General features: G+C 46.4%; 1 long non-coding RNA gene across 1 annotated transcript in view; it reads left to right on the forward strand.

The window, feature by feature from the left end:
* The first annotated feature begins 1,905 nt into the window (after positions 1-1,905).
* Positions 1,906-25,454, forward strand: part of LOC137616128 (uncharacterized) — a 209,358-nt gene continuing 185,809 nt past the window's right edge. The window contains exon 1 of the long non-coding RNA XR_011039281.1: positions 1,906-2,090. This is a non-coding gene — a long non-coding RNA (uncharacterized lncRNA). The remainder of the gene's footprint in view (positions 2,091-25,454) is intronic.

Below are 25,454 nucleotides of genomic sequence, written 5' to 3' on the forward strand. Positions count from 1 at the left end.
ACGTGACCTTTTTTTGACGGGAAGGGAAACATGATGTTCGGTGACGAGGATGCCTTTATAGATAGGGAAGAAGGTGCATCTGGCAACCGACCCTTTAATGTAGGGATAAGAGGGGGTGGGGTGAAAGAGAAAGATGAAGATTATGGTGACTGCAATATGAGTAAAATCAAAACAATCGGGGTGTAACTAACTTTGTAAAGTAACCCTACATTATGTAATATAAGAACATTATAATTTCAGTAAACGTTGGTATTATATATGTCGGGAGTTTCGAACTGATCACTCGAAGATCCCGCCATTTAACTCCACAAACATTACGTTAAATTGAGGTAAGATTGGAAGATCTCGCAAGCGTTGCTGCGAATGACTGTGGTCCAATACGTGACGGTATTGGGACATAAAATTCAACCACCTGTTGGGGGAAGGAGCGGGTGTCAGAGAAACAAAGTATTTATTATTTACGAGTCACAAAAATTATATTGTACTGTCGCACCATGATAAAAATATCGATGTATATGTTTAGAGCCAAGGACTCTCTAGTTGGGTGGATTACGGCAAATTATGGCCTTCAGCCGAAGTATTAAGTTTACCCTTTGATCTGAAGTAAGACTTGGACAGTTTCTTCGTCTTGTGGTCGATAAAGAAGCTTTATCAAACCCCTTATTGAATAAATAACGTAAGAGTTCCCTCCCCTCTCCCAAGGACACTTTAGTTAGCACGGGAGATCGTAGTTTTCTTCGGAGCTGTCCAGAGCTACGCTTGCTCTCTCTGCCTAAACCCCCAAACAGTAAGTTGTTCTAATTGTTGCTCTCACTATCTCCGCTCCAAGCCACATGAAACCAGGTCGGTTCCTCCAATTTTTCTGAGTGTAGTATTTAACTTATATCGCTCCGTAACATTGTGATCCCAGTGATTGGGGATTGGATGTATTCAGTAAAATACGTCTGTGAACCTTGGTAGGTGTTTTACCAAGGATTTATCTTGAAATTGTGTGAATTTAGTCTTTTTTTGGTCCGACGGGGACTTTGTGCTTCATGGGCACATGTTACAGACCCCTAAGGGAGACAGTTTCTTTTATCAATAAGTTTAAGTGTTATGGTGTGTTATTTTTCTATTAAATGGTTATTTTTGTAATAAATTTGAAAATTGTAATCATATTTTATTGAATCCTGAATAGTTTTGGAAAGCTAACCTCTTCAAGGTCTTGTCATCGGCCCATACCATCGGGCCTAGAATCATTAATTTAATAAGTCGGAGAAAAATTCACGACAATATAATTGACTATATAGTAGGCCTATTTCTAAAATAATTTGGCATATTTGAGTTTTTGCAAGTTCTACTCGTAGTAAGCCTACAGTTGCTAAAGACTGTTGCTCAATGCTAAAACTAAGTAGAATAAAAGGCAATTGGGTCAAGTAGTTCTTAACAATTCAGAATTAACATATTTCAAAATAGTTTCACAAGAGAAAGAACATGATATGATGGACACTTCAGGAGGGCGACAATTAAAAGAAATGTAGCATTTGTTTTCAGAGGTAATGAACAGAAAGAAAGACCAAATTTAATAATAATAATAATAATAATAATAATAATAATAATAACAAAGGAAATACGAGGTAAGCTGACTCTGTCATACAAGTTGCGATTGGTTGCGTTCCAAATATGAAAAACCTATCGTATTCATTTATACTAAAACCCCTCCATTTTGCATGTATTTGAATGAATTGCAACAGGTTATTCAAATAAGAAAAAAGTTAATTTTTTTCTATAAATTACATATCTACCATTCATTAGATAAAAACCATGAAGACTAACTACGACAAAAGTAACAGTACTAACAAGTTGGTCTGAACTGTTTGTAGTGATTGTCAGTGTTGGCTAGTAGTATCGTGCTATGGTGGAAGAAGTCATTCTAAATAGATAGTCAGAAAATGTTCACATTTAATTATATTACTTGATTGGTGAAGTTGTTTAATAATAACCGTGGATTAAGTAAGAATATGTAATAGAAAGTTATTTTTATTCCATTTTTATCGTAGTCCATGACACTCCGAGCCTGTGGAACTGGTTAGGCTGTGAAGGATTCCAAGGTAAGTTTTCTTCTGGGAGTTGTTGCCGCCGCATTTTGAATTTAATTTGTCGTAGGCGATATGCTTTCAAACAGATAACACTACGAATTATTCATTAATCTACAATGGACAAACTGACACCAGCTGAATATGATTTTCTAGTCTAAGCAATAGACCTATTCATGCCAATCAGGCTTACTTTTACGGCTATTTCTTACTGTAAATCTAATCTGATGGAATAGTGAATCGAATGACCAAATTAGTTTTATTATCGATTTTTTTTGTCCTGTGCCGTTAATGGGTCGAATACATTATATTGAAGCTTGAAATGTCATAGCGTAGGCACATAAGCCTACAGTATAGTAATGCAGATTTTTGGGCTCAGGCCATGTCGTCGTGATGGAAGTTCCGGTATTATTACAGTTTCATCCATTATGGGAAATCTATTATAATAATATATTTTCCGGGTAAAGCAAGTCCTTTGTAGTATTTCTGTAAAATATTATCTGTCGCAAATGCCTAGTTGGTAAAGTTTTGGATTCAACCAAATTGGGAAATGTATTATATTAATATATTTTCCTAGTAAAGCACGTGATAACAAAACACTTCTTCTCAATACATTATTGTCGCTAATGCATACTTACAGAGAAAAAAAATATTTCAGGAATTGAAGGTCTTGACTTTTTCTAAGTTTAGTGTTTATCTTTCCATGGGCACGCAAGGTAGCTCTTGTTCGTTTGTATGTCTGTTTTCATCTTACTTGGCTCCGCCCCATTGCGCAATGTGACAATATTTACTTGAATGCGCATTTGCTCCTCCCACTAATGTCGCTCCTCCAATCAAAATACTACTGGGTTCTTTGCAAGGGTTATTATTGGACGATTCATTGGTGTCTCAGTCTTGTTTCAAGGATCTGTTTTTCGTGCAATATAACATTGTAAACGATACTCTTTTGTTTTTTTCCCTATTTCATTATGGGAGAAACCCGTGATTGTCGTTTGTTTTCGGTTTTCAAAAGTTCCGGTTTCTATATTTTCATCACACGTCATTTTACTGTCATGGATCCTCCGGTACGGTTGTGTGAAATATGTCGTTATTCCTATTTTGATGTGATCGGCCGATTTCATGGGAATTATAATGGAACTCCTGAAGTAGTGAATCGTTTTCTAAGGGAGCATTCCGTATTACCTTTAAGTGTCCAGTGTGGTAAATATGATTCGCCTTTACATTTTCGTGAGGATAGACATGTGTGGTATTGTACCAAATCTGAACGTATTCCAGTACTTGATGATTCAGAAGAGGGTCAACCACAACCTTCCACATTTTCATCGTCATCTTCCGTTTAAGGTAAGAAGTGATTTAACAAAATATATATATATTAAAATTTACCCCTGGTTAAAGGGGGGGTTGTAGGGGGGGCAAAGCCCCCCCCCCCCCCCCCGGTAGGGGTACAGGGCCCCTAGGTTAGGTTAGGTGGGTTTGTTAGGTTCTGTGGTGCCCTGAAAATTACTGTGGCCTTAAGGGGGGTCGCAGGGGGGGCGAAGCCCCCCCCCGGTAGGGGTACAGGGCCCCTAGGTTAGGTTAGGTGGGTTTGTTAGGTTCTGTGGTGCCTTGAAAATTACTGTGGCCATAAGGGGGGGGGTCGCAGGGGGGGCGAAGCCCCCCCCGGTAGGGGTACAGGGCCCCTAGGTTAGGTTAGGTGGGTTTGTTAGGTTCTGTGGTGCCCTGAAAATTACTGTGGCCTTAAGGGGGGGTCGCAGGGGGGGCAAAGCCCCCCCGGTAGGGGTACAGGGCCCCTAGGTTAGGTTAGGTGGGTTTGTTAGGTTCTGTGGTGCCCTGAAAATTACTGTGGCTTTAAGGGGGGGTCGCTGGGGGGCCCTACCCCCCTCCCCCCGGTAGGCCTAGTTAGGGGTATGGGGGAGGGGTGCTGGAACATTAATTATTCATTTATTGCAAATATCATTCAATGCCCCAACACCCTTCCCCCACCCAAAACCCCGGTTCCCAAAGGGTGTCCCCCATAATTGGTGGGATGAACTAGGGTATACATAGTAAATCTCTAAATCGGTTGGTTTGCAGTCAAAATAAACGTTAAATTCATTGAAACCACACTATTTCTGATGCAACAAATATATTTTTATTGCATTTTTCCAAATTTGGCTGAAACTAAAAATTTACCGCCTAGTTCTTTATATATCGACGATCAAACTCACGCTACTCATGTCTTCCTCCCAGATTTTTTCTAAGTCTGTTGTTATTGTTGACTGTGTCTTGTATTTGCTTAAATGAGCCCTGTAACCACTATAATTCGCAGACAAACTAGTCCACTATAAAGTCTTACACGTTTGGCCAATCACAGCGCCTATCCACTATGACGTCATACATGTTTGGCCAATCACAGCGCGACAATACAACAGCGCGACAATACATCATCTTTCCCATGCATTTCATTTCGTTCTTAGAAATGGAGGCAATAGCAAGCACGTCATCTCATGTTGCACAAGAAGTTGAAATTCCATCTTCTTGTCCTGACTGTTTCCTAACTTACAATGAATTTGTTGTAAGTTATTCTTGGAATATTGAAAACCTAGTGGATTTGTGCCAGAGACACAATTTAATTTTACAAAATAAAAATTGTCCTGCATGTCAAGGAACCTTCCCAACGGCTTCACGTTTTCCTCAAAGCAGCAGCACATCTTGATGAACCAACAGTTTAAGGTGAGCTTCATTAATTTATAGAGTATATTATAATGGTGATAGTATAACGATGTATACAGCAGTACCATCACTTTGGATTTGGTTTGATGGATGTGTTAGGTAGTGGCTGTAAGGGGGGGGGGGGTCCTCGCAGGGGCTAGGCCTAGGTAGGGGTACAGGGCCCTAGGGTAGATGGTTGTATTAGGTTCGATAGTGTCCCGAAATTCACTGTGTCCTTAAGGGGGGGTCGCAGGGGGGGGCGGCCCCCCCCCCCCCCGGTAGGCCTAGGTAGGGGTACAGGGCCCCTAGGCTAGGTTAGGTGGGTTTATTAGGTTCAGTAGTGCCCTGAAAATCACTGTGGCCTTAAGGGGGGGTCGCAGGGGGGGCGGAGCCCCCCCCCCCCCGGTAGGGCTAGGTAGGGGTATAGGGGGAGGGGTGGTGGAAGGATAAGTATTCATTCATTGCAAATATCATTTGACGCCCCCCCCCCCCCACCCAAAACCCCGGTTCCCACCTGGTGTCCCCCATAATTGTTGGGATGAACTAGGGTCTTTCTGCATTCTAGGACAACTTGTTGTTTTAACTCCAATTACATAGTAAATCTCTAAATCGGATGGTTTGCGGTCAAAATAAACGTTAAATTCGTTGGAACTACACTTTCTGATGCAACAAATATATTTTTATTCCAGTTTCCCCATAATGGATGAAACTGTAAATTTACCGAAGTTCCTTCGAAGGTAGCTTCCTAGGTATATTTCACTACAGTGATATATCCCAGAGAATTTACCAAAGGTATCCAGAATTCTACCTCTTGGAGCGAATATCCTTTGTAAGGACAGTGAGACAAGCGTCACCAAGATCAACTGATACTGTACTTTATTCAAATGTGCATGGGAGTATATTACAAGGTGCGGACGGAAAGGTAGGATGGCGCTGGCGCCAAATCAGATTGAATTGCCCGCCAAAATATGTGTTTTCTTACACTTACAAATATACGAATTATGAGTTAACAGAAACATGTAATGAAATGATACATATGTCAAAATGTAGCTCTGATAGAGTGGAATACATATACATGGGAAACCACGGTGTGGCGAAAGGAATTTTCAAATAAATAAACAGTTTGTTGATTTTCTGGACGACGAAGGGAGCGGTGTCCTTACAAGTACTCCCCCCCCAAGACATCGGGCGGCATAGAGGGCTGATGATCAATCTTCGTATCTTTTCGGGCGTCGGAGGGTTCCTCTTGTTTTAGAACGGAGGTCGGCGTAAGGATCTCTTCCTCTTGTCGTCGTTTGATGATTTTTCTTTCGTTGGGCGCCTTGTTTTGAGGTGGAACTCTGGATCTGCCAGGTCCGGCGGAGGCGGTGTCGCTTCCTTCGAGAAACGCTGGTTTCATGCGGTCTATTGAGACCCAGTCCTCTTGGCCATGGACGTTGAAAAGGAAGGTTTTCGTTGTCTTCTTAATTACCCGATAGGGGCCCCGATAAGGTCTAGTTAGTGGTTGTCGATGAGCGTCAACACGGACGAAAACGTACCCGCAGTCATCCAGGTTTTTTGGCTTGAAGTGCTTGGTTCTGTCCTGGTAAGTTTTGAGACATGGCCTGAACTTCCTAGCGATGTCCCTTAGGTGATCCAGCTGCGTGTCGTCGGTTGATGAGGGAAAGAATTCGCCAGGAACTGCGAGCGCCTCCCCGTAAACATTTTCGGCGGGCGAAGGTTCGCCGTCTGCATGAGGGGCGGTGCGAAGGCCGAGGAGTACCCAAGGAAGTCGTGATTTCCAGTCCCCGTCGGTGCAGCTCGCCATCAGGGACGCCTTGAGGGCGCGGTGAGTTCTTTCGACCATGCCGTTTGCCGCGGGGTTGTATGCCGTGGTGCTGTGGAGCGTCGTCCCCATCAGGTTCGCCAAAGCGAGCCATATTTCTGAGAGGAAAGCGGGGCCTCTGTCTGTCGTGATGTCGTCAGGAACGCCAAACCTGCTCACCCAGTTTGACAGGAGGGCTTCGGCGCATGCTTGAGTCGTAGCTTCGGTTATCGGCGATGCCTCCAACCACCTCGTGGAGCGATCGATGATCGTAAGCAGGTAGCGAGCAGATCCAGAAGGGGGCAATGGTCCCACGACGTCGATGTGTATGTGACTGAAACGTCTTTTTGGCTGGGGAAAATCGCCTACCCCCGATTCGGTGTGACGGCTGACTTTGCTTGACTGGCAGTTGATGCATGACTTCGCCCATTCCCGGGCGTCCTTTTTTATCCCTGGCCAGACGAACTTTTCAGACAGAAGGCGAGCGGTGGTGCGTCCTGAGGGGTGTGAAAGTCCATAGATGATATCGAATATTTTCCTTCTGCAGGAGGCTGGTATCCAGGGACGTGGGCGGCCGGTGCAGGTGTCGCAAAGAATAGTTACTCCTTCTGGTCCGAGGGGAATCGCACTTATCTTGAGCGCGGATGGCCCCGTCAGGTGATCCTGTGCTTCTCGGTCGGTGCGTTGTTCGGTTGCGAGATTGGCGTAGTCGATTCCCAGGTGGATTGCGTCAATTTCAATCCTTGAAAGGGCGTCCGCGACTGGGTTTTTCTTTCCTGGGACGTAACGTATGGTGCACCCGAATTCGGCGATTGATGCGAGATGACGTTGTTGTCGGGAGGACCATGCGTCTGTCGATTTCGTGAAAGCGTGTACGAGGGGTTGATGGTCCGTCGCGATTGTGAAGGGAGTGCCCTCCAAGATGTGCCTGAAGTGGCGGACGGCGAGGAGTTCCCTATCGAAGGTGCTGTATCTTGTTTCGGCGGGTTTCAATTTCTTGCTGAAGAATGCCAGCGGTTGAGGAGAACCATCGACGAGTTGCTCCAGCATAGCCCCACTGGCGACATTGCTGGCGTCGGTCGTTGGTCGCAGGGGCGCGTTGTCGTCGAAATGAGCCAGGGTGGTGGCATTCGCGAGGGCATCCTTCGTCCGGGCGAATGCCTGTTGCTGGGGCAAACCCCACTCGAGTTTTTTTGCTTTTCCTTTCAGGACGTTGTCGAGGGGTGACAGGGTTTGTGCGATGTTGGGGATGAAGCGCCTGTAGTAATTGACCATCCCCAGAAACTCCTGAAGTTGGCGGATGGTCGTAGGTATCGGGAACTTTCTGATGGTGTCGACCTTGGTTGTCATGGGTTTTACCCCGCATGAGGATACGCGGTGACCAAGGAAATCCACTCCTTCCGCACCGAACGTGCATTTGTCGAAACCTACGACCAGGCCGTTCTCCTGTAGGCGTTTGAGGATGGTGCGGACGTGCCTCCGGTGTTCCTCCTTGGTTTTCGAGAATATCAGGATGTCGTCGACGTAGCAGACGCAGAAAGGTAGGCCACCCAGAATGCTATCCATTAGTCGTTGGAAGGTCGCCCCGGCGTTGCGTAGACCGAAGGTTGAGTATGCGAAGGTGTAGGATCCAAACGGCGTTACAATGGCAGTTTTCGGGATGTCTTCCGGAAATACGGGGACCTGGAAATAAGACTTGAGGAGGTCCATCTTGGTAAAATACTTCGCCCCGTGCAACGCGTTCGTTAGGTCCTGCATGTTGGGTTGCGGGTAGTGATCGGGCGTTGTGATGAGGTTGAGGCGCCTGTAGTCGCCGCAAGGTCTCCAGGACCCGTCCGGCTTTTTTTACCATGTTTAGGGGTGATGCCCAGGGGCTCGATGCCCATGCGTTCCATGTCCTCGAAGGCGCGTTTGGCATCCTTCAGTTTCTGGGGCGGGAGGCGGCGGAATTTGGCGTGAGTGGGAGGTCCTGTCGTTGTGATGTGGTGGTAGATCCCATGCTTGACGGGGAACCTGGCAAGTGTCGGAGCTCGGGCTTGAAAACCTCGGGAAATTCTTGTAGGAGGTCGGCGTAGGGGTGCGTCGTTACGGCGGATACGGACATTGTTGCAGGGCCGTGTTCTAGGGCACGGGACTGGCAGGTTCCCGTGTCGACGAGACGTTTGTTAGCAACTTCGACGAGGAGTCCGTGGTGGGCGAGGAAATCCGCACCGAGGAGGGGGCAATTGACGTCAGCGATAGCGAAGGGCCAAGAATACGAACGGCCCATGATAGATATCTTGAGGGTCTTGATCCCATAGCACCGTATGGGAGATCCGTTGGCGGCGATGAGTGAGGGAGCGTTATTGTCGGGACCACGGTCTAGGTCGGACTTGGAAGGTGGGAACGTTGACTGCATTGCGCCGGTGTCTACCATGAGTCTACGGTTGGAAATGATATCGAGGATATAGAAACCATTCTTGTTTTGGTTAACTGCGGCTGTGATGGTGGCAGGTGGATGCCTCTGGCGTCATCTTCTAGGGAAACTGCATGGTGCTCTACATTTCTTGGCGTCGCTGCCGAACTGTTGGTGGTAGAAGCACCATGCTGGGTCACTCCGGGGTCACCAGTTGTAAGGACAGTGAGACAAGCGTCACCAAGATCAACTGATACTTTATTCAAATGTGCATGGGAGTATATTACAAGGTGCGGACGGAAAGGTAGGATGGCGCTGGCGCCAAATCAGATTGAATTGCCCGCCAAAATATGTGTTTTCTTACACTTACAAATATACGAATTATGAGTTAACAGAAACATGTAATGAAATGATACATATGTCAAAATGTAGCTCTGATAGAGCGGAATACATATACATGGGAAACCACGGTGTGGCGAAAGGAAATTTCAAATAAATAAACAGTTTGTTGATTTTCTGGACGACGAAGGGAGCGGTGTCCTTACACCCTTAAAATTTTGTGAAGGGATATCGCGTAATATCAGAGGACGCATTCTTGACACGTCTCATGGCTATCTACGCCCCCAATAGAGATTTCACTTCGAGGGGAAAGAGAGGCAAGAATAAGGAGAGTCGTTCGAGAGACATCGCTCTCGACGCTCCCTAATGCTCTGCAAATAGTGCGCCAATCCGCCACCGCGAGGCGCCACCGTCATTCTTTCTATCGTAGCTTCGTTTGACCAGTGTTTTCCCCATTCTCTCTTGCTATTTTGGAGTATTTTGGACGCTATGATGTCGTCCCCAGCCTCATCAGCTTCTGGAAAGTTAAGTAATATCTTTATCTTGTGTAAATGTAAGCTCTTGCCAGTTTTGCTTTTCGATTGAGATCGTAATTAACGTAACAAGAGCTGTTGCCAGCCGGATGGTGTCATGGACGCGGTCGTTCTTTCTGTACATTTAGTTAGCCAGAACGACCCTTTCCCGGCATTATTCGCTTTAATAACTTTAGCTATTTAGAAATTTGGTAATAGTATAGAACACCACGCTCTCCATTTACTCCAATACTGTATAATGTAATCCTGCCATTCTCACCTTCTTGCACAGTAATTAGGGGGTTATTTAAATTCTGGGAAAGCAATAATTAGCAAGATATGTTGAAGAGGGGGGAAGGGGTAATAAAAAGAAAATAGCTCGGTTTCCTCACTAAACGACTTGGAACTGACATGTCAACATCGTCAACCAAACAGATTTCGTGATGCCAGCGTACATAAACAGAAGTTCGTGATGCCAGCGTACATTTGATTTACTGTGTATTCAAAATATACTTAATTAAAAATGGATTAATTACTCAAAAGTGTCCTTAAAATATGCAATTTACAAATAGTGACACTTTTGAGTAATCACAATTCTTGATTAAGTATATTTTGAATATACAGTACTATATCAAATGTACGCTGGCATCACGAACTTCTGTTTATGTACGCTGGCATCACGATTTGTTTGGTTGACTATGTTGACGTCTGTTCCATGTCGTTTAGTGAGGAAACCGAGCTATTTTCTTAATATAACCCCTTCTCCCCTCTTCAACATATCTTGCTAATTATTGCTTTCCCAGAATTTAAATAACCACCTAATTACTGTGCAAGAAGGGGAGAACTGCAGGATTACATTATTTGGAGTAAATGGAGAGCGTGGTGTTCTATACTATTACCAGAAATTTAGCTAGGGATTCTTATATTATGTCATTGTTGTTGTGGATTGGCTATTTATGATCGAGCCTCACGAGTGCTAGGCTTCCTAGCCTAGGCACCTACTCACTTCATGCATGATATAACCTTCCTGGTAAAGTTTTATTGAAGCACAGGCAATATTTTACACATTTATGATATTACTTAATTATGCTTTCCTCTTCCAAGATAGTATACAGAGAGTCTCGGTGAACGATTCTCAATGCTCCTAGGCTACTAGCCTAGGGGCTTTAGTATACTTTCATACATGTCCCCATTGCTCTTGTATTGCCTTTTAAGGGAAGACTGACACCTCTTATACCTTTTAAGTTGATACTAATCTCCTAGGAGATTTAAGAGCAATCCCCCTTCCCTCTGATTAGCCTAGGCTATTCTCAGTTTTCTTTGCTGTGAACAGAGTTCTGGCAAAGTTTTACTGAGACGTTCCGTTTTCTTTCTCCTAACCACTGAGTCGGTTTTGAGTCTAGAACGGGACATCAGAGTATCAGTCTGTGTTAGTCATCTCCCTGTCTTGGTGAAATGATTTGCCATGTCAGGTTAAGCTGCTCTTTCAGGAGGCTAGACCTCCTTAGGCCATACTTGGGGGTTTTTGTATGACAATTCCCCCTTCCTTGGCCTAGCAGACAGTCCTGTGCTGGTAGACCTTAGACCGAAGAAAGGATTTCTTCACTGCCTAAGGTCTCTGGTACGAGATTCTGCTCTCCTGTGAGAATGTGTCCTACACACACCTTCTCCCTTGACTAACCCAACCTGGGGAAATGATTTCTCCTACCTGAGGTTACTTCATGAGACCAGAATCCTTTAGGTTAGGTAGTGTCTTCGGGCATTACCTTACCTGTAGGACACCTATCCCCTCCCCTCTATCTCTTTCGTGTTGAATGATCCAACACCCTCCTGGCCGTCGTTCTACATTGACCCTAGGGTTCTTGTAGGACTGGCCTGAGGTTCCCCGTCTGCCGCCGGCTAGGCCGGCTGCCGGCGGGTACCCTCATATTCTTTATAGTGTTCTTCAGTCCTCCCTTGGACTGCCTTCCATAGCCCTTATGACTGGGATATGGTTGGGTGGAAGCCCGAATTTAATTCCCCCTTCCACTTGAACCCTCATTCTGGATGCAGGCCAGCAAGGCTGAGCCCTTGCCTTCCTCCATCCTCTCTTTCTCTCTTACTTTCGTACTGGGCCATGTCCATTGTCTGCCGGCCGGCAGTTGCCCTGCCGCCGCTTGTAGGGAACATAGTTGACCGACAACCCAAAGACAACGGACATTCAGGGACCGACTGCCGGCTGCTGAGTTGCCGGCCACCCATACCTGGTCATCTGCCGCCGGGTCCCCTTGATGGAAGGATCCTCAGCTGCCGGCTGGCAGAGCCGCCGCCGGCCGGCAGAAACGCCGCCGTCGACAGAGCCGCCGGCAGTTGGCAGAGCCACTGCCGGCCGGCAGAGACCGCCGGCACCGGCTCTGCCGGCTGCCGGCGGTCTATCACACAATTTTATGAAGACAATAATTGCCTTCAATAGCCCGGAATAGGCTGGCATGTGCCGGCTTGCCCGGCAGACGCCGGCAGGCCCGGCAGGTGCCGGCAGGCCTGACAGGACTGGCAAATTGTTACCAAACAGTCAGTGCTGTAGCCCAAAGTTTTTTTCCAACCTACAAGGTGCTTCTTGGGCAGCCTATTGTGAGACCATCACATTTAAGAGAGTGATTCTCTCTTTCTTTAATGGTTATGATCCATTATTGTCCTTAATCCCCAATATTGAAACTGGAAGATTGTGTTGAGACACTTTATATCAAAGGATATCATCTTCCTCTAAAAATTCTTAAGAATTCTACTTTCAATATTGGAGGAGGTCATAACAATTGGCTGGACAGGAGACACATGTAGGTGTCTTTCCTATTTATAGCTTACCCTATCCAAGCTAATATAAAATATTATATGTATGCTGAAATTTGAGAATTTCACCGAATACTTATAGACTTTTCCTTTCTTTACAGGTGGAGCATCCCGAGTGTGGGAATAGGTTTTGCAGGGTCCGCAGTAGGAACTTCTGCGGCCACGACATGTGCAGGGCCCATGCTCGCTGCTCAGTCACCAAGGGGGCTCTCAAGTACTGGGACCCACAGGTAGCCTATGTACCGTTTGTGAAAAACTGGTAAGAGAGACTTTTGATGATCATAAGTCCACTGAGTCAAGGGACGCAGCAAGGGAAATGCTGCGTAAATGGGTTAGAGGTTTCCAGAAGAACACTTCTGGCCCATACCTTCCTAACGAAAAGATGAGGGCTTGTCTTTTCCCTAGGGCATCTTCGGATGCAGTTATTCCCCAGGCTCAACCTGAGATTCCCCTGGTTCAGATTCCGGTAGAATCTGAAGTTTCGGATGCCTTGGAGAGCATACAGCTAGAAGACAACATGTCAGTTGTCTCAGAGGAGACCGAGAACAATCTCCTAGTGGAGGAATTGGATCAGGCGGATGACGTTCCACCTGAGACAGAAACCGAGAAAGCCAAAACGATTTTGGTATCATCGGCCACAGTGAATGAGCCGGTGCCTTCGACCTCCTCCACTGCACCCCAACTAGATTCGATCACGAGTACGTTGCACTCGTTGCTGTCCATGGTGCAGGACATCCAAAAGAAATCGTCCGAGAAGTAGGCCTCTCTTCGGACTGAGATGCATCAACTAGTTGCGACATGTTTGGCCCCGAAGAAGCTAAACGTTAAAGATCTCCCCGCCTTCTCTGACGTTAACCCCTGGAGGTACGCAGAGCACATGCCCATGTCGGGGGGGAAGATCTTCCTCTCAGAAAAACTGGGCACTGTCCCAGTGGAGGAAATTGAGTTCTGGCCCAGCAATGGGGCCTACCCGGATTGCTATGTCCGTCTCAGGACGGAACCTGCATCTAAAGAGGAAACAGAGCCGAAGGAAACTATTGTCCTTGAACTCTCTAAGGCTCAGGCCTTATATACCACCACCTTAAAAGAGAGGGCCTTTACTAGCTCTAAGGTGCCGGCTCTCAGCAAGAGCCACCCGTCCTTCATTGCTGATCCTAAATGGGCCTTTCCCTTTATGGACAAAGGGCTCAAGGCAGCCTTAAAGGCAGTTGAGGCAGGGAAACCGTGCCCTACTCTGGAGGAGTGTAGACCCTTCTCCCTTGCCTTCCAATCAGACGATGCGGACTGGAAGGATGTACACAACACCTTCACAGTTGGGATGCTGGAGGCAGATATTGCCGGACGACAGTTCGGCGAAGACCTCCCCAAGCTGTCGGACTTTCTCCTGCGTAAGGAACAGGAGATGAAAGAACGTCTTGCTGCTTCCTTGTCTCTGCAGACTGGCCTGGAGACAATGGCAAGCATTCCAGATACCCCGTACATGTACATGGTCTTCGCCAAAGCCCATCTGGCGACAGTAACAAAAGACCTGTACAACTTTATTAAAGCCCGAAGGGCTTGCAGAGAGTTCGTGTTCGCCTCGGCTGCGGTGAGACACGAACCAAGGAAGCTAATAGCTTCCAACATCTGGGGAAAAGACCTCTTCCCAAGTGAAGTGGTTAAAGAGGTCGAGGACAAAGCCGCCACTGAAAACAGAAACCTTCTTTCTAAATAGGGCTTGTCCTCTAAAAGAAAATCTTCAGCTGACGAGGGTCCCCAGGCGAAGAATAGACCAAAACGACCTAAAGTGCCCTCTCGGCCTAAGCAACAGCAACAGCTTCCCGTGGCCACGGTGTCCCAGACAGTGACACAATCACCCACCTCTTTTCAACTGGTGCCCCAAACACTGGTGACTCAGTCACCAGTGTTCACCTCAGTGTTTGAAAGGCAGTCTACGACCTTTCGGCCGAAGTCTCGAGGTTCCTCCAGACGCCCCTCCAGAGGTAGGGGCAACAAGGGTGGACGTGGCCAAGGAGGTAAATCCTCCACCCAGCACTCAAAGTGAGATGCTACCGGTAGGAGGGAGACACTTCTTCTTCCGGGATCTTTGGACCTTTGATCCCTGGTTCCACGGCCTAATCAAGAACGGACTAGGGTGGAGTTGGAGCTCAACTCTACCAACCTTCCCTCAATTCTTCCAACACTCAACCCCCATATTGGAAGAATATGTCCAGGAACTCTTGAGCAAAAGAGTTATAAGGAAGGCGAAGTCTGTCAGATTCCAAGGAAGGCTATTTTGTGTTCCGAAGAAGGACTCGGAAAAGCTCAGAGTAATTCTGGACTTGTCACCACTCAACAAGTTCATAGTGAACTACAAGTTCAAAATGCTGACGCTTCAACACATCAGGACCCTGTTGCCCAAACGGGCATACAGTCTCCATAGACATGACGGATGCGTACTGGCACGTTCCGATCAGCCGTCAAGTTTCCCCCTAGCTGGGATTCAAACTACAAAGAAGACAGTATGTCTTCAGAGCCATGCCCTTCGGACTGAACATAGCTCCAAGGGTATTCACCAAGCTTGCGAATGCAGTCATTCATCAACTACGCCTAAAGGGAATCCAGGTGGTGGGCAGCATCTGAAGAAGAGTGCAGGCAAGCCTCCAAGGAAGTGATCCAGTTCCTGGAACACTTGGGATTCAAGATCAACTTGGAAAAATCTCGACTGTCTCCAGCTCAAAAGTTTCAGTGGCTGGGCGTCCACTGGAACTTGCAGTCGCACTGCCTTTCCATTCCATCAAAGAAAAGGAAAGAGATAGCAGGATCTGTCAGAAGCCTTCTTCGGTCCGTAAGGATATCAAGAAGGCAACAGGAGAGAGTGTTGGGGTCTCTCCAGTTCGCCTCAGTGACAGACCCAGTATTGAGAGCACAATTAAAAGATGCATCAGGAGTCTGGAGAAAATACGCATCAAACGCTCAAAGAGATCTACAAAGACCGATACCAAATCGTCTTCGATCCCTACTCAAGCCATGGTCGGAGGCCAAAAACCTAAAGAACAAGGTTCCCTTACAACCACCCCCACCGTCCGTCACCGTTCACACGGATGCCTCGAAAGAGGGGTGGGGAGGTCACTCTCATCATCGGAAAGTCCAAGGAACCTGGTCTCCCCTCTTCAAAACCTTCCACATCAATTTCCTGGAAGCCATGGCAGTTTTTCTTTCCCTAAAGAAACTGAAACTCCGCTGCTCAATCCACATCCGTCTGGTTCTAGACAGCAAAGTCATAATGAGATGCCTAAACCGACAGGGCTCCAGATCGCCTCACTTAAATCAAGTGATACTGGCCATCCTCCGCCTAGCGGAGAAGAAGAGATGGCACTTGTCAGCAGTCCACCTTCAAGGGTTCCGCAATGTGATAGCGGACGCTCTATCCAGGACCAAACCAATAGAGTCAGAATGGTCCTTAGACGCAAGATCGTTCTCCTTCATCTTACGCAAAGTCCCAGAACTGTAGATAGACCTCTTCGCAACGAGCGACAAGAAGAAGCTACCCCGGTACGTAGCCCCGTACGAGGATCCTCTAGCGGATGCAATGGATGCAATGTCCATAGATTGGAACAGATGGTCCAAGATCTACCTATTCCCTCCAACCAACCTTCTGCTGAAAGTCCTCGACAAACTGAGATCCTTTCGGGGGACGGTAGCGATAGTGGCCCACAAGTGGCCCAACAGCGTTTGGTTCCCCCTGGTAACGGAACTACGCCTGAAGCTGATCCCGTTGCCGGACCCAGTTCTGACTCAGCAAGTGCAGAAATTGACTGTCTCAGCTTCATCAGTGAAAACACATAACCTTCATCTCACGATTTTCTCGCCTTAGCGGTCAAGAAACGGTTTGGGATTTCTAGGGACAGTATTAACTTCCTAGAAGAAAACAAGTCAAAGTCAACAAGAAGACAATATGAGTCTTCCTGGAAGAAATGGGTGGCCTTTGTCAAGGCGAAGAAACCTAAGGAGATTTCTACGGACTTCTGTTTGTCCTTCTTCCTCCATCTTCATGAACAAAGTTTAGCAGCCAATACGATTACTACATGTAAATCCGCCCTGGCCAGACCAATACTTTACGCCTTCCAGGTAGACTTTTCCAACGAAATCTTCAACAAGATCCCTAAAGCCTGCGCTAAACTTCGGCCCGCAGCTCCTCCTAAGCCCATTTCATGGTCTTTGGACAAAGTTCTTCATTTAGCATCAACCCTGAACAATGAGGATTGCTCGCTGAAAGACTTGACTCAGAAGGTGATATTCTTATTTGCACTAGCCTCGGGAGCCAGAGTTAGCGAAATAGTGGCCCTCTCGAGGGATGATGGCCACATTCAGTTCATAGACAATGGAGAACTGAACCTCTTTCCGGACCCGACGTTTCTCGCCAAGAACGAGCTGCCCACTAAGAGATGGGTTCCCTTGAGAATCTGCCCTCTGAAGGAAGAAGCATCCCTCTGCCCAGTGGAATGCCTAAAGGTCTATCTTCGTAGAACTTCAGACTTTAAGGGAGGTCAGCTTTTCAGGGGAGAGACTTCCGGTTCAACGTTATCCTTGAAACAGATAATGGCGAAAATCACCTACTTCATTTGCAGAGTGGATCCAGACAGTACACCCGCAGGTCATGATCCGAGAAAAGTTGCCTCGTCTCTGAATTTCTTGCAAACGATTTCGTTTGAAAGCCTTCGTGCTTATACTGGATGGAAGTCCTCGAGGGTCTTCTTCAAGCACTACGCGAAGCAATTACAGGAAATTAAATTTCATGTGGTGGCGGCGGGCAGTGTAATAAAACCCGCTGCTTGATTACTGCGAAGAACAGTACACTATTCGGTACTTATAGTGAAGGGTGTACATGATAGACTCGTAAGGCATATCATGTTGAGTTTTGTGTTTTAAGTGATAACACTATAGACTGTTCTCCCTACACAGGTGACATTAAGCATAATAAGCTGACACAAGTGCCAGGCATTCTTATATGCACAGTGTTCCCAGTAACAACAGAATGTATAGTGAAATTTTATATTTCCCTTAGAGTGGCTAATGTTTTCCTTTTCAGGTAAACCCTATTTATTCCTGTTATTACTGTTTATGCTTTTATGCAGAATTATTCAGCATACATTGTAATTGATTACAACCATGATTTCTATTTTTGTAATAAACAATAGAACGAATATTTGCGTCTCTTTCGCCCAAAATATTTCAGTATATGTATAAGTCAGAGCATCCTTGACTCTTTTGATATTTAAGTAAATATCGGAACTAAGATTCATATTGTTCCAGGCAAACAGGTAAGATCTTATCGTACTAGACTGTTCATTTTACTGTTTAAGGTTTCCTACACATATATAAACCTGTCCGTCTCTTCATCGACAGACCCGGGAGGTACAGTAACCTGCCCAGACCAGTACCTTCCTAGTACAGACTATGCTTTACGTATATGATGACACTAATATACAAACTGTTTGCTAGATTGTTCCTTGAACTCACAATCCTCGGGTTTTTTCCTCAAGTCTACCCAGACTCTTCCCTGTAGGGGGCAGGAAGCACGGACATATTTCATGATCAGCTGATTGATGTATAACGGTAACATCAAGTGTCTCTAGGTCTAAAGACCAAAGAGGAAAGATTTAGCTCGAGATGAACGGCACTATTGAAAATCCACAGATACATTAATGCTCTGGTACACTTCCATCACGACGACATGGCCTGAGCCTAAAAAACGGATTTTGAGCGAAGCGAAAAATCTATTTGTTCCGTAACTGAAATACAAACCACGCTATTTACATGGGGTAATTACTTCGGCGTAGCTGAACGACGAGCCATAAAAATTTTAACGAGGGTTTCCTACCCCGCCGCTAGTTAGCGGGGGGTAGGGAGAGGTAGCTAGCTACCCCTCCCCCCTCACACACACTGGTGAATACTTCACTTTACTTTTGGCTCGGAGAGACGGCAGACCTGTCTGCGCTCTCCTCATTTTTGACTGCCATAATTTTGTTTGCTTTCTCTTTTCAGTGTGTGTGTGAAGTTGGCCTCTATTTCTCATCATGCTTACGTGCCCTGGACTATCTGGCCGCCCTTGTGGTACCTTTATGTCGGCCTTGGACACGGATCCTCACTCCTTATGCTTGCAGTGTAGGGGCCAACGGTGTGATAGGTCTAACGTGTGTATTGAGTGTAGGGAGTGGTCTACCTCCCAGTGGGAGAGGTTTGCCCTGCGACGTAAGAAGAAGGCTAAAAGGGATCTTTCTCCTTCAGAGGTTTCTCGGAAGAGAGAAAATCCCAAGACTTCTTCTTCCGCCGCCCTTTCCTCCTCCGAAGCTCCCACTCGAGCGGCCTCTTCCGAGAGGCCTGCGAGTGGTAGCATAGACTGTAGTGCTGTTAACTGATCCCGGAGTGAGGGAGAGGTAGTTGCCTCCCATAGCAAGGCGGCTGCCCCTCCCCCCCCGGAGGAGGAATTTGTATCTAATAATGATATTTTTCAGCTTTGGGCTTCCTTGGGGCTGCAGGGTTCGCCCTCCAAGGAAGCTCTGTTTGACATGATCAAACTGGGTGCGGCCGTCAAACAATCGCCAACTTGAGCGGAGATAGATCCTCTGTCTGTGGTTGACGTTGTTGTGACGGAAACATCCCGTGGGTCTAGCCAAACGCCCGTTCCTGTGGCTGAGGTAGCTGAAGGCTCTGACTCCCCCTCCGAACATCCTTCGAGGGAGGAGCTTAGTCCCACGGTCTCTCCTGCTGGTGATTCTCCCTCTCGGGGGAGTTCACTAACAGAGACTCCTCTTCGGAGGCCCATCGATGGTCAGCCTGCTGATCCCATGGCCCCTCGTGGGCGTATAAGGCGGAAGGCTCGTCCTCCCCTTCGCCGTAGAGGCCTTCCTTCCCCCTTCAAAGGGGTTAAGAGGCGCCTCTTCGGCTCGTCGTCACCACATTCCTCTGCGGAGGAGACGACTCGACGTTCTCCTGTCCTGCCAGCTGCCAACCTAGACCTCTCCAGGGATCGTTCACGATCCCCTTCGGAGGATGGTCGTCCTTCGAGACATTGTGACCTGTTGCCCAGACCATCTACAGTGAACCCTCGTTTATCGCGGTAGATAGGTTCCAGACCCGGCCGCGATAGGTGAAAATCCGCGAAGTAGTGACACCATATTTACCTATTTATTTAACATGTATATTCAGACTTTTAAAACCTTCCCTTGTACGTATTACTGTTAACAAACTACCCTTTAATGTACAGAACACTTAATGCATGTACTACAGTACCCTAAACTAAAACAGGCACAAATATTAAAGGCGATTTTATATCATGCGTTTCCTAAACACGCCAAAAAGCAACCAATGTTTTGTTTACGTTTATCTCTGATCATAATGAAGAAACAAACGCATTTCCTGTACACATCTGTGTATAGGTTAGTTTTTGCATCGAATATATTGATTATTCAGTACGGTATGTTGATTTTGTTATTACCAATGTTTTACTTAATTTTTCTTAGGACTTCCAAATGAAATGTTTTTCTTTATGACACCGCCTGAAACGACGGCGTCAAAAAGTACGCTCAGTAAACAACCACGCTCAGAACAAAGAAGGCATTTAACGCGCATGATGAAAGTGATAAATAATGATATTTACAGTAAAAGCTTTTAGAAAATATGTTATTACAAATATTATTTACCGTATCTATATAAAATCATACAGTACATACTGTACGTAGCAAAGCAGGAAAACAATTTATCTGTACGAGAGAGAGAGAGAGAGAGAGAGAGAGAGAGAGAGAGAGAGAGAGAGAGAGAGAGAGAGAGAGATTGTTTTACGTACGTAAATGTAAATTTTAAACAAAAAAAATATGATAGGTTACAACATGTATACTCTTCAGACTTTTAAAACCTTCCCTTTAACTTAATGCATACAGTACTAAACTAAAACAGGCACAAATATCAAAATGTTAGAATATTAAAGTAAAAAATAAAGATTGTTACTGTACTCACCACGAAAGAAGTTCAAGAAAAACTTGAATGATGATGGCGATGAATTTGCTGCACAGTAGAAATGATGATGATGAAGCTGATAATGTCTTCTACTGTGCAGCCAATAATAGTATTTTACGTCTCTTCAGACGGAGGTGTCTTTTCCTGGGACACCTCTTCAACTTCTTCAATTTCTTCCGAAGGCGTACTCGCAGGAGGAACTGGCTCTTTTTTGCGAGGCTGGAAGAACATTGTGATCGGAAGTTGCTGCCGCTGCTTCTTTTTTCGCTCTAAGAGCATCCTGTAGGGAGTCATGATGTCATCGACCTTGTTGGAGAATTGCATAGACCGAACCATATCCTCGTCCCACTCTTGCAACATTTCTTTCGCCTCCTTCATATGGTTGCAGAACTTGGCAAGCCGTTCTAATGTTAAGCCCGTTTCTTCGACATTTTCTTGGGTCTCTTCCTGCGTTTCACTCTCTTCTTCACTGGCCGATTTCGTCAGGTCTTCTAGGTCTGTGTCAGTTAGCGGCTGGGAATGGCAGTCCAACAACTTGTCGACGTCTTCAGTCGTTATGTCGCCAAACCCGTCACCTCCAATTGTGGCAGCCAACTGCACAGATTTGCGTATTGCAGAGTGTTGGATTTCAGACGGAGTAAATCCCTCGTCGTCATAAACAGTCTGGGGCCACAACTTCTTCCAGCTCGCATTCACGGTTGCAGGTTTCATCTCTTGCAGTGCCTTCTGAATATTCTTCAGGCACGTGGCTATGGTGTACGCCTTCAAGTTAAAATCTTCATCCTCATCATCTTGGGCAGCATCCACACACGCAACGAGGTCTGCCAAGGTATTCTTCGTGTAGAGGGCCTTGAACGCCCTGATAACCCCCTGGTCCATCGGTTGAATTAATGACGTGGTGTTGGGTGGCAGGAACTCAACTTGAACGCCCTCATGCGACAGGTCAGTTGCGTGTCCACCAGCGTTATCCATAAGGAGAAGGATCTTGAATGGCAAGCCCTTCTCTAAGAGATATTCACTGACTTACGGGATGAAACACTGGTGGAACCAGTTGGAGGTCAGCATCTTCGTAATCCATGCTTTTGGATTATGCATCCAGTACACGGGAAGGAGATTCTTGTTTTTATTTTTCAAAGCGCGAGGATTTTTCGACTTATAAATAAGCCTTTAGCAAAAATCCAGCAGCATTGCCACACATCACGAGGGTAACGCGATCCTTGAATGCTTTAAAGCCAGAGGCTTTGGCTTCTTCTTTGAACAGGAAAGTTCGCGACGGCATTCTCTTCCAAAACAAGCCGGTCTCATCCATATTAAAGACTTGTTCCGGCTTGTATCCACCTTCGGCGATAATATTCTTGAACGTCTGGTTCACGTAAGTTTCAGCAGTGGCAGTGTCAGCGGAAGCAGCCTCGCCATGCAGGGAAACGCTTTTCAGGGCGAAGCGTTTCTGAAACTTCACGAACCATTCTTTGCTGGCGGAAAAACGTTGTTTCTGACGCTGGGAATCAGTGGATGTCCCTGGTTGAGGTTCATCTACATCATCATCTTCTTCAGCATGGTCGCCATCGTCGTCTTGAGGTTCCTTTGCCGCAAAATTCTCATACATGCTCAAAGCCTTTGTTCGGATGGTGTTCGTATCCAAGGCTATGTTCTTCTTCCGGCAGTCGGCAATCCACACAGCTAAAGCACCTTCCATGCGTACGATCGTTTTATTACGCGTGGTAACGACTCGCTTCGCTGATCTGCTAAAGGTGATTGCAGCCGTCTTTCTAATGTTCGCCTCGTCCTTCTTGATATAGCGAACGGTGGATTCATTGATTCCAAAATGGCGGGCTGCGGACGCATAACTTCTACCGTCTTTTAACATATCGAGAAGCGTCACCTTCTCAGCAATCGTCATCATCCTTTGGTGGCGTTTAGGCTCACTACCAGCCTTAGTAGAAGCAGAACGCTTGGGAGGCATTGTACCGTAGGGTTTAACAAAGTTCAACAAAAAGTTCAACTTAAAACAGTCACGCACAACACAGATTAAAGTTCACAAACTTAACAACGTCTACACAGCGATACGGCGGGAGAGAAAGTGGCCGCGAAAAGATGCTGGAAGTTGGAGATGCGGGCAAAACACCAATCACAGGCTAGATAACAAAACTTTGAGTTCTGATTCGTCATCTATCAGCGCTTGAACCAATCACAACCCGTCTTATATGCTACGTAGGTTACCAATTCAAAGTACAAGATACCCTGCGTATAGTGTACTGTACAGTAATAATAATAATAATAATAATAATGATACTGTAATAATAATAATAATGATAATAATAATAATAATAATAATAATAATAATAATAATAATAATAACAATAATAATTTTAATAACAACAACAACAATAATAATAATAACAATAATAATAATACAGCTTTACGTACGCTATTTTACGCTTTTGTTGTAGGATGTGTGTCTCTCTCTCTCTCTCTCTCTCTCTCTCTCTCTATCTCTCTCTCTCGTACGCTTATTCGAAATGTGATTTTTGCAACAAAGAATTTTTAAATATTTAACTTGGCCGGTGAATATATATAGCTGCAACTCTGTTGCTCGACAGACAAAAAAAAAACAGTAAAACTCGCCAGCGATCTATACAGGTTGCGGGTGTGCCCACCAGCGCCAACTGTCGGCCAGATACCATACTCGATGTAAACAAAGACTCAATTTCTTCTCTGTCGACGTGTCGACAAGACGTACTTTACTCGCTGTTGAAACCTGGAGTTTTTCCCATCTTATTTGGTGAAGTACTTTATTTTGGTTATGAGCTTTCGCAGTACAGGTTTTTTCTTCAAATAAATCCTTGAACTCTTTTTTGTATCGGATTCATTGTTGATGACTTAGATCGTTTTTTGGAATTTTCCCTTGACCAATTCAAAATGGCTGACCTTTCACAAGTTCCCAAGTTTAGAAAATGCAATGCTAGGGACTGTCATAGGCGTCTTCCAAAGGCTTCTCTCGACCCTCACACTGTTTGTTCCAATTGTCGGGGTAAAACCTGTCAATTGGAAGATCGGTGTGAGGAATGCGTGGGCCTTTCAGAATTCAATTTTATCGAATTTGAGAAGTATACACGCAGACTAGAGAGAGATAGGGTAAGGAGAAGTTCTTCTAGGTCGGTAGATTTTTCCTCTCCTCATGCCCCTCAACCTAATCCTTCCCCTGTAGTGGTTGTTCCTAACCCCCCTCCTAGCACTCAGGAACCATCGATGGCTGACATGATGCGTGCTATCCATGCCTTGGGGGAGAGAGTTGAGTCCCTTGCAAGTGACCGCAATCAACTCATGGCGGATGTTAAGGAACTAAAGTGCCAAAGTGCCGCGGGAAGTGATAAAGTGCCTAGTGTTTCTCAAAGTGTTGTGAACAGTGTTGCGCTTGAGGGTTCGTCTGTTCGTGCCTGTCGTCCTCCTAGTCCGGGACCTCTTGCAAGCTCCCAAGCCCAGGGGAGAAGCAATGTCGTACGACGCATGGGTTCGAGAGGCTTTGATCAGCGAACAGACGTTCCCTCTATGGTATCAGGCGTATCTCCCCAAGATCGCCCCTACCAACGTAAGACGAGAGAGCCCGTTTTTACCTCGTCGTCCGAAGGTGTTTCTCGTAAGAAACTTTGGACCAAGGTCTCACGACCTTTGAAGCGTAAGTCGGTCCCTTCAGGACAAGTCCAACGTCCCGGTTGTAGCCACTGGGTCAGTTCGGACTCGTTGCCGTCATCTGATGACTGCTCGCCGCCTAAGAGAGGCAAAGCGGTACCGCCTCAGTCGCTCACCCCGTCTGTTGCCGCACCTGCTGCCGTAGACCCTAAATGGGTATTGCTACAGGACATGCAGTCCAAGCTTGCGTCCTTGATGGAGGACTTCAATGCGGAGAAGGTTGCTGCTGAACCTTCTGGCCAACAACCATCCAAGCGGTCTGTTGTGCGTCCTGTTGACGCTGAGGTTACTTTCTCGCGTCTACCAGTTGAGGTTGTACCCCCACCGATGCGACCCAGTGTGGTTTGCCAGCCGCACGTTGACGTTAGGCGACGCACGGAGGTGGTTGTTGACGTTCTGGACGTTCAACAACCATCAGAGGTGACTTGTTTTGACGCGGTGCGTCAACCTCCGCAACCCGGTATGGTGTTGACTGCACAACCCAGACGGTCTAAACAGTCTCGGGTGGACGCTGTGCGTCCTCGCGCACCCATGGTTGTTGACAGTTCACAGACTGTGCAGCAGTTCCATGACGTTGCGTCCGGATCCGTCACGCATGCACCAGTGCGACCGGACTCAGCGAACCAAACGTTGCCCACTCCGTTGCCGTTTCCTCATCAGTTTTCGGATGAGGAACTTTCAGATGAGGACGTTGCTGAACCGCAAGAGGATCAACCTTCAGAACTTGACGAACCTAAGGCAACTCAACCATCATTGGACTTTAGAAAAGTCATGGCTGTATTTAAGGAGTTGTTCCCTGACCACTTTGTTTCTGTGGCTCCTCGTTCGCCGCCGTCAGAGTTTGTGTTAGGCGTGCCTGCTACCACACCTGCCTTTACTAGACTCGTTCTCTCTCGTTCATCCAAGAAGGCTTTGCGGCTGTTGGGAGACTGGTTAGAGACTAAGAAGAGTTTAGGAAAGACAGCATTTGCCTTTCCCCCATCTAAACTCTCGTCTAGATCGAGCGTCTGATATGCCACGGGAGAAGTTCTCGGCTTGGGAGTTCCTGCCTCTGCCCAGGGCGACTTCTCAAGTCTTGTAGACTCTCCCCGCCGCCTTGCCATGAGACGCTCGAAGATTTGTTG

The sequence above is a fragment of the Palaemon carinicauda genome, chromosome 22 (assembly GCF_036898095.1).
Source record: "Palaemon carinicauda isolate YSFRI2023 chromosome 22, ASM3689809v2, whole genome shotgun sequence".
NCBI lineage: Eukaryota > Metazoa > Arthropoda > Malacostraca > Decapoda > Palaemonidae > Palaemon > Palaemon carinicauda.